This window comes from Nerophis ophidion, linkage group LG10, assembly GCF_033978795.1.
Source record: "Nerophis ophidion isolate RoL-2023_Sa linkage group LG10, RoL_Noph_v1.0, whole genome shotgun sequence".
Taxonomy (NCBI): Eukaryota; Metazoa; Chordata; class Actinopteri; order Syngnathiformes; family Syngnathidae; genus Nerophis; species Nerophis ophidion.
The window spans coordinates 41,826,155-41,839,077 of record NC_084620.1 but is presented as its reverse complement, the minus strand read 5'-3'; the positions used below and the strand labels follow the sequence as shown (position 1 = coordinate 41,839,077).

The 12,923-nt window shown below is 39.4% G+C and overlaps 1 protein-coding gene across 4 annotated transcripts in view; it reads right to left on the bottom strand.

Annotated features, from left to right (window-relative positions):
* sorcs2 (sortilin-related VPS10 domain containing receptor 2) overlaps positions 1-12,923 on the bottom strand; it is a 498,151-nt gene that overhangs the window by 335,364 nt on the left and 149,864 nt on the right. The gene's annotated exons all lie outside the window — the stretch shown is intronic.

The window sequence follows — 12,923 nt, the reverse complement described above, 5'->3', positions numbered from 1 at the left end:
TAACGGTTCATCTATTTTATCAGGCCTGGGCAATTATTTTGACTCAAGAAGCCACATTTAGAGAAAAAATTGTGTCTGGGGGCTGGTATATTGGAATTTTAGGAACACTGGTACAAAACCTCACAATAATGACTGATTGAAAGCTACAAACGTAATGACAGACCGCCTTAAAAAATGGAATGGAATTTTAAAAAAATGTTACTGAATGAGACTACAAGAATGTACCGTATTTTCCGGACCATAAGGCAGACCGGATTATAAGGCATACTGCCAGTTTTATCCAATGGTTTATTTTTTATCTTTTTTTTCATACATTATATCATATATTTTTTATATATATATACAGCACATTAAAGGAGTCATATTATTATAATCCATCCATCCATTATCTATTATTTTCTAAATTGAAAACACTTCCTTGTGGTCTACATAACATGTAATGGTGGTTTTTAGTCAAACTGTTGCATAGATTATGTTTTACAGACCATCTTCAAGCCGCTTTCTGAAAGTCGCTTCCAGATGCTTCATTTTGTGGGCGGGTGTTATTTACGTCGGCAACGTCTTCTCCCCGTCATCTTTGTTGTAGCGGTGTAGCGTGCAAGGACGGGAGTGGAAGAAGTATCAATAGATGGAGCTAACTGTTTTAATGACATTCAGACTTTACTTCAATCAATAACGGAGTAGAATCTACTCATCCGGATACAACAAGGCCAGAAATGTGTCCCGCAAAATACAAACCTCGTTTCCATATGACTTGGGAATTTCTGTTAGATGCAAATATAAACGGAATACAGAGATTTGCAAATCATTTTCAACCCATTTTCAGTTGAATAGGCTACAAATATTTAATGTTCAAACTGATACTTTTTTTTTTTTTTTTTTGCAAATAATCATCAACTTTAGAATTTGATGCCAGCAACACGTGATAAAGAAGTTGGGAAAGGTTGCAATAAATACTGATAAAGTTGAAGAATGCTCATCAAACACTTATTTGGAACATCCCACAGGTGTGCAGGCTAATTGGGAACAGGTGGGTGCCATGATTGGGTATAAAAGCAGCTTCCCAAAAAATGCTCAGTCTTTCACAAGAAAGGATGGGGCGAGGTACACCCCTTTGTCCACAACTGCGTGAGCAAATAGTCAAACAGTTTAAGAACAACATTTCTCAAAGTGCAATTGCAAGAAATTTAGGGATTTCAACATCTACGGTCCATAATATCATCAAAAGGTTCAGAGAATCTGGAGAAATAACTCTACGTAAGCGGCATGGCCGGAAACCAACATTGAATGACCGTGACCTTCGATCCCTCAGACGATGAAAAAATAAACAACTCAATTGCAGAATGGTCTGTAAGCCCGAACACAATGGAAGTTATACTTAAAAGCCGTATTAGATGAGTGTATCATATACCGACATCAATCTCTAAACGATATCACCAAATGGGTTTAGGAGCATTTCAGAAAACCACTGTCACCAAATACAAATTGTCGCTACATCTGTAAGTGCAAGTTAAAGCTCTACTATGCAAAGTGAAAGCCATTTATCAACCACATCCAGAAACATCGCCGGCTTCTCTGGGCCCGAGATCATCTAAGATGGACTGATGCAATGTGGAAAAGTTTTCTGTGGTCTGACGAGTCCACATTTCAAATTGTTTTTGGACATGCTACAAAATAAAATACAATAATACAATACAATACAATAATAAAATACCCCAGACTGTTGAATGACTGAAGCTCTACATAAAGCAAGATTGGGAAAGAATTCCACTTTCAAAGCTTCAACAATTAGCTTCCTCAGTTCCCAAACATTTATTGTGTGTTGTTAAAAGAAAAGGTGATGTAACACAGTGGTGAACATGCCCTTTCCAATTACTTTGGCACGTGTTGCAGCCATGAAGTTCTAAATTAATTTTTATTTGCAAAAAAAAAAACAAAGTTTATGAGTTTGAACACCACATATCTTGTCTTTGTAGTGCATTCAATTGAATATGGGTTGAAAAGGATTTGCAAATCATTGCATTCTGTTTATATTTACCTCTAACACAATTCCCCAACTCATATGGAAACGGGGTTTGTAGATGTTTAACATGTTTACTTTTCAGTAAACATGGTTTATGGTCCAATGCTTAAAAATCACTGAGGCATCTAGTGGCAAGTGCCACTAAGAAGAGGCATTGAAGTTTAGGGATGGCTATGTAAAACGAAGCTAAAACTGAACTGGCTGCAAAGTAAACCAAAACAGAATGCTGGACAAAACAGAATGCTAGACTTACAGCGTGTGGCGCAGCAGACGGCGTCCACAAAGTACATCCGTATATGACAATCAACAACAAAATAGAAGAATAAGACAAGAACTAGAACACTACACACTGAAAAACACCAACAAACTCCAAATAAGTCACAGCGTGATGTGACAGGTGGTCAAAGTACACCTACTTTGAGACAAGAGCTATATTGACGCATGCTTGGTTATGGTTTGAATTCATATCCAACAATTGTGATAACAACTTTTTGTTGTAAATATCGGCTGCTGAATTGTATTTTTTAATGTTTTCTGCTCGTGGTGTGCCTCGAGATTTTTTCAAAGGAAAAAATGTGCCATCGCTCAGAAAAGGTTGAAAAACACTGCCTTAGGGAACCTGTTCTTTTGTACCCATACCGCCAAAGGTCCCCTAAAGGTGACTGTTTAAACCAGGGGACTCAAACATGCGGCCCGCGGGCCAATTGCAGCCCGCGAGACGTTATTATTCGGCCCACACTTTGATTTGACAATTTAATGTTGGTGCGGCCCGTGAGTTTAATATGAACGCTGCTTAACAGCGTCATACTTGCCCACGTCCCCAATTTTCCCGGGAGACCCCAGTTATATGTTGCATCTGGCCATGCAAGACGCACGTGTGTTATTACAAGATGTAATTGATCAACAGCTACACAGGTCCCACTGAGGGTCGCCGTAAAAAATGTTTTAACACTGTTGCAAATATGTGCCAGACTGTGAACCCACACCAAACAAGAATGACAAACACATGTTGGGAGAACATCTGCATCGTAACACAACATAAACACAACAGAACAATTACCCAGAATCCCATGCAGCCCTGACTCTTCCGGGCTACAATATACACCCCCCGCTACCACAAACCCTCCATCCCACCACCTTCCCTACTTGCGTCAGTTGAGGTGTTGTATATTGTAGCCAGGGAGAGTCAGGGCTGCAAGGTGTTCTGGGTATTTGTTCTCTTGTGTTTAAGTTCTGTTGGGGTGCGGAAATTCTCCCAAAAAGGGTTTGTCATTCTTGTTTGGTGTCGGTTCACAGTGTGGCGCATATTTGTAACAGTGTTAAAGTTGTTTATATGGCCACCCTCAGTGTGACCCGTATGGCTGTTGAACAAGTACGTTTTGCAGCCCCTGACGTAGTCCTGCACAATGGTTGCGTGATGTAGAAGCGTGCGCGATGACATGTAGTAGAGCAGTAGTCCTCTTCTAGGGGATGCGCGAACCCCTGGAGGTACTTGAAGGTATGCCGAGGGGCAAGTGAGATTTATTATAAAATTATTATAAAAAATAGCAGAGATTCATAAATCCTTTATAAATATATTATTGAATAACACTTCAATTAAATATGACAGCTGGACTTTTTATGGAGATGTTCCATAAATATTGATGTTAAAGATTTTTTTTTTTTTTTTGAAGAAATGTTTAGAATTAAGTTCATGAATCCAGATGGATGTCTATTACAATTTTATGTGTAGAAATCTTAATTTATAATCTAATCACTTGTTTATTTTTCAACAAGTTTTTAGTTGTTTTATATCTTTTTTTCCAAATAGTTCAAGAAAGACCACTACAAATGAGCAATATTTTGCACTGTTGTACAATTAATAAATCAGAAACTGATGACATAGTGCTGTATTTTACTTCTTTATCTCTTTTTTTCCAACAAAAATGCTTTTCTCTGATTAGGGGGTACTTGAATGAAAAAAAAATTCACAGGGGGTACATCACTGAAAAAAGGTTGAGAACCACTGTTAAAGGCAGTGCAGTCACGGCAGCCCTTAATAATGTCGGCCGGGTGAAAATTGGGACAAATTTGGGAAAATTATGGAATTTAGGAGTCTCCCGGAAAAATCATGAGGGTTGGCAATTATGTTGCTAGTGCGGGAAAGCCATTCATAGAAGGTGAATTCATTAAAAAGTGCATGTTAAATTTCAAAAAAAATATTTTCTTGCAGCCCAGCCTCACCCAGTTTCTGCATCCAGTGGCCCCCAGGTAAAGTGAGACCTCTGGTGTAAACAGAGCGATGTGCTCATTAAGTAAGCATTGCTAGAACACACACACACACGCACACACACACACACACACACACACACACACATATACTTGGCAGAAAAAACATAGCAGGAAAGAAGCAGCCAGCACATCGGCCCCGTTCCAATTGGCTGGGTCGTGCTTGAAGGTCATCCCGGCTAACGAACCTATCACGCCAACCACGTAGGCAGGCACACACACACACACACACACACACACACACACACACACACACAATTAAAAAAAACCAACACACATGCAGCAGGCTTTTGTGGTCACACAATGGTCTCTGACCTTTGACGCTGTGCTGCCATAATACAACAACCAAAGTGAGCGCCTTCGCCTTTGAGCGTCTCTTTAAAAAAGTCTTTACGGAAATCCTTGGCACATGGTTTTATTATCAGAGACGTAATTAGTGCTGAGACGTGAGAAGTGGGATTCTGCTTCTCGCCTGCGATGTTCCACAGTGGAACAGACAAGGCAGTTGGCCACCGGGCTTCAATGGAAATATAAACTAACATGTCAGAAGAAGAAATTAGCTCACTAGTGAAAGGAAGATTTGCCCCATGCCACTATCTTCCTCAAAGTGGAAGACAGTAATGTATTTCTTTTTAAACTTTAATTAATTTAATGATCAAAAATATGCTTGTATAATAATAACAACAACAACAATAATGATAAAGGACTTTCTAATACTACATAAAAACAAGGTACGTCTCAAATTTTAGATCAGGGGTCACCTTTTTGAAACCAAGAACTATTTCTTGGGTACTGATTAATGCGAAGGGCTACCAGTTTGATACACACTTAAATAACCTTAATACTTTTAATAAATACATCTATATATATATATTAAAAAATGGGTATTTCTGTCTGTCATTCCGTCGTACATTTTTTTTTCCTTTTACGGAAGTTTTTTTGTTGACAATACATGATGAAAAAAAACACTTAATTGAACGGTTTAAAAGAAGAGAAAACACGAAAAAAATGAAAATTAAATTTTTAAATAATAGTTTATCTTCAATTTCGACTGTTTAAAATTCAAAATTCAACCGAAAAAAATGAAGAGAAAAACTAGCTAATTCAAATCTTTTTGAAAAAATTTAAAAAAGAATTTATGGAACATCATTAGTAATTTTTCCTGATTAAAATTAATTTTAGAATTTTGATGACGTGTTTTAAATAGGTTAAAATCCAGTTTGAAATAAGATTTAAATTTGATTCTACAGATTTTGTAGATTTGCCAAATTATTTTTTTGAATTTTAATCATAAAAAGTTTGAAGAAATATTTCACAAATATTCTTCATCGAAAAAACAGAAACTAAAATGAAGATTTAAATTAAAATGTATTTATTATTCTTTACAATAAAAAAAAATATTTACTTGAACATTGGTTTGAATAGACAGGAAAGAAGAGGAAGGAATTTAAAAGGTAAAAAGGTATATATGTTTAAAAATCTAAAATATTTTTTAAGGTTGTATTTTTTCCTCTAAAATTGTCTTTCTGAAAGTTATAAGAAGCAAAGTAAAAAAAAATAAATGAATGAAAGTGAAAACCAAGTCCATCCATCCATCCATCCATCCATTTTCTACCGCTTATTCCCTTTCGGGGTCGCGGGGGGCGCTGGCGCCTATCTCATCCCGCCCTCCGCCCGATTGTAGCTGAAAACCAAGTCTTTAAAGTATTTTCTTAGATTTTCAAATTCTATTTGAGTTTTGTCTCTCTTAGAATTAAAAATGTCGAGTTTTGTTTTCCCTGCTGGTTTCTCGTTGGGCTTTAGTTACATGACGGTTTGGTCTTTATTATTAGTTTCCTTAGTTTCTGTATCATTTCCAAATCAGGTCTTCTAATTTTGTTTTCCACTTCCTGTTTGCCTCCACACCACTTGATTGAACTGCACCTAGCCTGCAGTCTCTGCGTCCTGGGTGTGAGCACAGAGCGACGAGACACACCTGCAGCTGCTTACCATCAATCAATCAATCGATCAATCAATGTTTATTTATATAGCCGTAAATCACAAGTGTTTCAAAGGTCTGCACAAGCCACAACGACATTCGCGGATCAGCGCCCACAAAAGGGCAAGGAAAAACTCAAAACCCAGTGGGACGTCGATGAGAATGACTATGAGAAACCTTGGAGAGGACCGCAAATATGGCTAAACCCCCCACAATCCAGGGGAGACCGGTGCAATGGACGTGGACTGGGTTTAACATGATATTGTGAAAGTCAAGCTCATTGTGGCTCTAACATATTAGTGAGAGTCCAGTCCATAGTGGATCTAACATAATAGTGAGAGTCCAGTCCACAGTGGGGCTAGCAGGAGACCATCCCGAGCGGAGACGTGTCAGCTTAACCGACGAGTGGTGTTCAAATGCACAGGGGCTCCAGCAGGACGACACCAAATTCTCCCTCGTCCTCCACACTACCGTCTATGGTGCTCACAATTTGGTGGTGTGCAGCTGGGATAGACTCCAGCACCCCCCACCACCCCGCAAGGGACAAGCGGTAGAAAATGGATGGATAGAATATAAAACATGTTTTCAGTTATTTCACCTTATTTTGTTATGGGAAATAACTCCACATGTGTTCATTCATAGTTTTGATGTCTTCAGTGACAATCTACAATGTAAATCAGGGGTCCCAAAATCCGGCCCCCGGGAAGTCCCAAGTTAAAAAAAAAATATATAATTATTTTATTTAATTTTTCATTTTTATTTTTTTAAATCTGTCCTTTCTAATCCATTTTACTGTTGTAACCTGTTGTGTCTCCTGGCCGCTCAGTCAAATCATATCGTTGTAAAAATGCATTTTCCCATCGATAACGGGACATCATCAGCGGCAAGTGCGCGTCTTTGCAGTCAATTAGTGCGCGAGGAATATATATGTATATATATATATGTATATATATATATATATATATATATATATATATATATATATATATATATATATATATATATATATATATATATATATATATATATATATACATATATATATATATATATATATATATATATATATATATATATATATATATATATATATATGGGATGAGAATCAGCACTTCCAAGTCCGAGTCCATGGTTCTCGCCCGGAAAAGGTTGGATATATATATATATGGGATGAGAATCAGCACCTCCAAGTCCGAGTCCATGGTTCTCGCCCGGAAAAGGTTGGATTGCCATCTCCGGGTTGGGGAGGAGATCTTTCCCCAAGTGGAGGAGTTCAAGTACCTTGGAGTCTTATTCACAAGTGAGGGAAGAGTGGATCGTGAGATCGACAGGCGGATCGGTGCGGCGTCTTCAGTAATGCGGGCGCTGTATCAATCCGTTGTGGTGAAAAGGGAGCTGAGCCGGAAAGCAAAGCTCTCAATTTACCGGTCGATCTAGGTTCCCATCCTCACCTATGGTCATGAGCTTTGGGTCATGACCGAAAGGATAAGATCACGGGTACAAGCGGCCGAAATGAGTTTCCTCTCCCTTAGAGATAGGGTGAGAAGCTCTGTCATCCGGGGGGAGCTCAAAGTAAAGCCGCTGCTCCTCCACATCGAGAGGAGCCGGATGAGGTGGTTCGGGCATCTGGTCTGGATGCCACCAGAACGCCTCCCTTGGGAGGTGTTCCAGGCACGTCCGACCGGTAGGAGGCCAGGGGGAAGACCCAGGACACGTTGGGAAGACTATCTCTCCCGGCTGGCCTGGGAACGCCTCAGGATCCCCCGGGAAGAGCTGGATGAAGTGGCTGGGGAGAGGGAAGTCTGGGCTTCCCTGCTTAGGCTGCTGCCCCCGCGACCCAACCTCAGATAAGCGGAGGAAGATGGATGGATGGATGGATAAATATAAATATATATATATATATATATATATATATATATATATATATATATATATATATATATATATATATATATATATATATATATATATATATATATGATTGTAGCTGAGATAGGCGCCAGCGCCCCCCGCGACCCCGGAAGGGAATAAGCAGTAGAAAATGGATGGATATATATATATATATATATATATATATATATATATATATATATATATATATATATATATATATATGTGTGTATTATCCCACCACGCAGTGGCAAAATTGTTCTAACCCAATGCGGCCCCCGAGTCAAGAAGTTTGGGGACCCCTGATGTAAATAGTTATGAAAATAAATAAAAAAACTTATTGAATGAGGGGAAGGTGTGTCCAAACTTTCGGCCTGTACTGTCCATCGATCAAGTGTCACACCCTTAGCAGTTTATCAGCAATTGTTTTCAAGATCCTAAAAAACCTATCAGCACAAAGTGCGCCGAAAGATCGTCCAAACTGGCCTTGGCGGAGGTCTGTTCTATCCCTCGTGCTACTTTGATCAAATTCAACACAGAAGCCTGATGGGTGAGTTCTCAATGTGTTCACTTTGCGGGGGAAGGGCACATTTTCATCCTCAAATCCCCCGTCGGCCTTCTGCGCCTTTCTTTGTACTTGAGCGCCACATTTCCAACCTGTCTACCCACCCCCCCAAACCACCCACCCAACCTGTCCTCCCGTTCTCTTTTCATCCCTCAATCATGTACCTGCTTCCCCGAGGAAGACGGGGAGGAAGATGAGGGAATCAGCCCTTGATCACGACTCTCTCTGCAGACGGGGTTTTAGCATCGACCCTCGCCTCCGTGCCAAGATTCTAGCTTTGCAAGAGAGCTGCACAAGCGTGTGTGTGTGTGTGTGTGTGTGTGTGTGTGTGTGAACATTGTTTTGTCTCTTTCACAAAACTGCCATATAGGAGATTTTTCTAATGATAGGTTCACTTGCACTGCTATTAAGGTTCCCCTGGATGCAAACGCACGCGCACACACAGGCCTGTCATTGTCCCATCAAAGGCCCCGACTAGCTATTTTTGGCCCCTCGGTGCAACAAACCGTCAAGGCGCCCTCACCCTCGGCCAATAGGAGGCCTCGCCGAGCCCCCGCTCGTCCCCATGTTCACCTAATGGCGTGGACATTTTACTCCCAGTTGCACAGCGAAAAAAAAAAACATATGTGCGAAGACCTGGGCAAAATATGACCCGCGGGGCACTTGCGGCCCGTTGTGATTTTCAATCCGGCCCGCCGGACGTTCTCCTTAATTTGATCAAGACATTTAACATCAAAACTGTCGCCACCATTAAAATGTACAGCGTTGTTTTTAAATGACTGAAAGTCTTGAACTATAGAAAGTAGAGATGTCCGATAATATCGGGCTGCTAATAGTATCGGCCTGATAAATGCTTTAAAATGTAATATCGTAAATTATTGGTATTGGTTTCAAAATTATCGGTTTCAAAAAGTAAAATTCATGACTTTTTAAAAAGCCGCTGTGTTAAAACCAAAAGAAACCTTAAAGTCACTGCCTTTGCGTGCCGGCCCACTCACATAATATCTACGGCTTTTCACACACACAAGTAAATGCAAGGTAAACAGCCATACAGGTCACACTGAGGGTGGCCGTATAAACAACTTTAACACTGTTACAAATGTGCGCCACACTGTGAACCCACACCAAACAAGAATGACAAACACATTTCGGGAGAACATCCGCACCGTAACACAACAGAACATATACCCAGAAACCCTTGCAGCACTAACTCTTCCAGGACCTCCTCATGCTCTCCCAGGGAGAGCATGTCCCAAATTCTGAAGCATATTAAAAAAATAATAATGCACTTTGTGACTTCAATAATAAATATGGCAGTGCCATGTTGTGAATTTTTGTGAATTGTGAATTATACTTATATAGTGCTTTTTCTCTAGTGACTCAAAGCGCTTTACATAGTGAAACCCAATATCTAATTTTTACATTTAAACCAGTGTGGGTGGCACTGGGAGCAGACGGGTAAAGTGTCTTGCCAAAGGACACAACGGCAGTGACTAGGATGGCGGAAGCGGGGATTGAACCTGCAACCCTCAAATTACTGGCACGGCCGCTCAACCAACCGAGTTATACCGCCCCGTTGCATTTTTTTTTTCCATAACTTGAGTTGATTTATTTTGGGAAACCTGGTTACATTGTTTAATGCATCCAGCGAGGCATCACAACAAAATTAAGCATTATAATGTGTTAATTCCATGACTGTATATATCGGTATCGGTTGATATCGAAATCGGTTATTAAGAGTTGGACAATATCGGAATATCGGATATCGGCAAATAAAGCCATTATCGGACATCTTTAATAGAAAGTATTTCTATGGTTGAAATCTGCGCTTTTGAGTGCTATACGAGTTATTACAGTAAATCTACACAACAGTAGCTCAGATGAGGAACAAACCAGAGTGGGCGGGGTTTGTTTTTAGAGCAGCCAGCCCGAAACGCATGTGTCAGAAACAGATGCAGAAGCAGATTTATACGCGATAATTTATCATATTGTAGGTGTTTATTATACCGGTGTTAGTATAGTACCACGATACTAATGAATCATATTCGGTACTCTACCGCCTCTAAAAAGTACCGGTCCCTCACCCTGTTCGGCAGTGCACAATCACGGAGTACTGACAAGCAGACGTAGTGTATAAAAGGGAAGGAAAAAGTACCGAAACACATTTTGATACCGGTATAACACTACTCTGCATTAGTGTTGTCCCGATACCAATATTTTGGTACCAGAACCAGAATGTATTTCGATACTTTTCGGTATTTTTCAAAGTAAAGGGCACCGCAAAAAATTGCATTATTGGCTTTATTTTAACAAAAAATTTTACAGTACATTCAACATATAAACATAACTTTTTGCAAGTTTGTCCTTAAATTAAATAGTGAACATACAAAACAACTTGTCTTTTATTGGTAAGTAAGTAAGCGAAGGCTCATAATTAGTCTGCTGACATATGCAGTAACATATCGTGTCATTTATCATTCTATTATTTTGTCAAAATTATTAAGGACAAGTGGTAGCAAATACATTATTGATCAACTTGTTCATTTACTGTTAATATCTGCTTACTTTCTCTTTTAACATGTTCTATGTACACTTCTGTTAAAATTTTATAATCACTTATTCGTATGTTGTTTGGATTCTTTACACTAGTTTTGGATGATACCACAAATTTAGGTATCAATCCGATACCAAGTCATTACAGGATCATACATTGGTCATATTCAAAGTCTTCATGTGTCCAGGGACGTATTTCCTGTGTTCATACACATAATATAAAAAAAAATAAAAAAATAAAAGATTTTGTGATGATAAAAACTGTCGATGTAATCATACTGGTATCGACAAGATACGCTCCAGTACTTGGTATCATTACAGTGGATGTTTAGTGTAGATCCACCCATGGTATTAGTTTACATTCAGGAACGGCGTCAATAGCGGTACGTTTTAGAGGCACTATAGTACCGAATATGATTAATTAGTATCGTGGTACTATACCAATACCGGTATACCGTACAACCCTACTCTGCATTCATATTTTGCTGTTTGTTACATTTTTGTTGTGTTTTGCTTTATTGTAAAAAATACACAACTATCGAGGAGCTGGTCTGAGAAGTAAAATAGGAACCACGTTAATATGTTGCTAATATTCAATGTTTTATTGTTCATAGTTAATATTGTAAATCCCACTTTCTTTATTTTCATGTACATTTTAGGTGTCCCATTCAGTAAAAAACGGCACAATTCAATTCCGTTTTTTTTAGGGGGTCTGTCATAGCGTTTTTAGAATTCAATTCTACAGGACATTGTGACTTTTGGCATTAGTGCTCTTGAAAAAAAGGGACCCAAACACATACTGTACAGCATATTTTTACAGCTAGATGTGTATATATCATTTATACACCTTGGCCCCCCTGACACAGTTTTTACTCCCAATGTAGCCCCCGAGTCAAAATATTTGCCCAGCACTGATATGCGCGCCTGTTGTGCAAGGTTGCAGTACACCCTAGTCCCCTCTGGAGGCAACAACGTTTTGCCTTGACATACAGTATTGTGCCATACTTGCCTTGTCTGAAGGCTTGACGGTCTTTCGACGCAGAAAATAAGGATTTTGATGCGATGTCACCTTCGAGACGAGTGCTTTGAAGGGGGAGGCGCTCTTTGACGACCGCCATGTAATTACTGGCTTCCTCCATTATTAATCACTCCAAGTTCAGATAGGACTTGCATGAGAGTTGGATGCATAATTGATAACGAGGACGGGAGTCTCTTTTACTTTGGGAGGGGAGCCCGGACCAGGTGGCGTGTGAACTCAAACCATTTTATTAAGCGTCACTTTCATTGTCGAGTGTTGTCTTTTTCTACTTCTGAATTTGATTTAGATGTGGTAGTAGCGTTGCCCAAATAGCTGCCTGTTGCCTTATGAATAATCCAATAATAAGGAATTGAAATGTGTTCTTCAGTTTAATAATGCAACACACCCACTGTCTATGCTGACACACACACACACACACACGCACACGCACACTCACAGTCTTCAGCAGACTGTAATTGACCGCACTGAAATGACAACAGCTTTCAAAAAGAGAACAAATGAATAGGCAGAGATGTTATTACCTCACAGCCTGCAGAGGAATTGTGACTCAATAATTGTTGTTATTCATATGATGTGCTAAGTGGCGTACACAACTTTCTGATCTTTC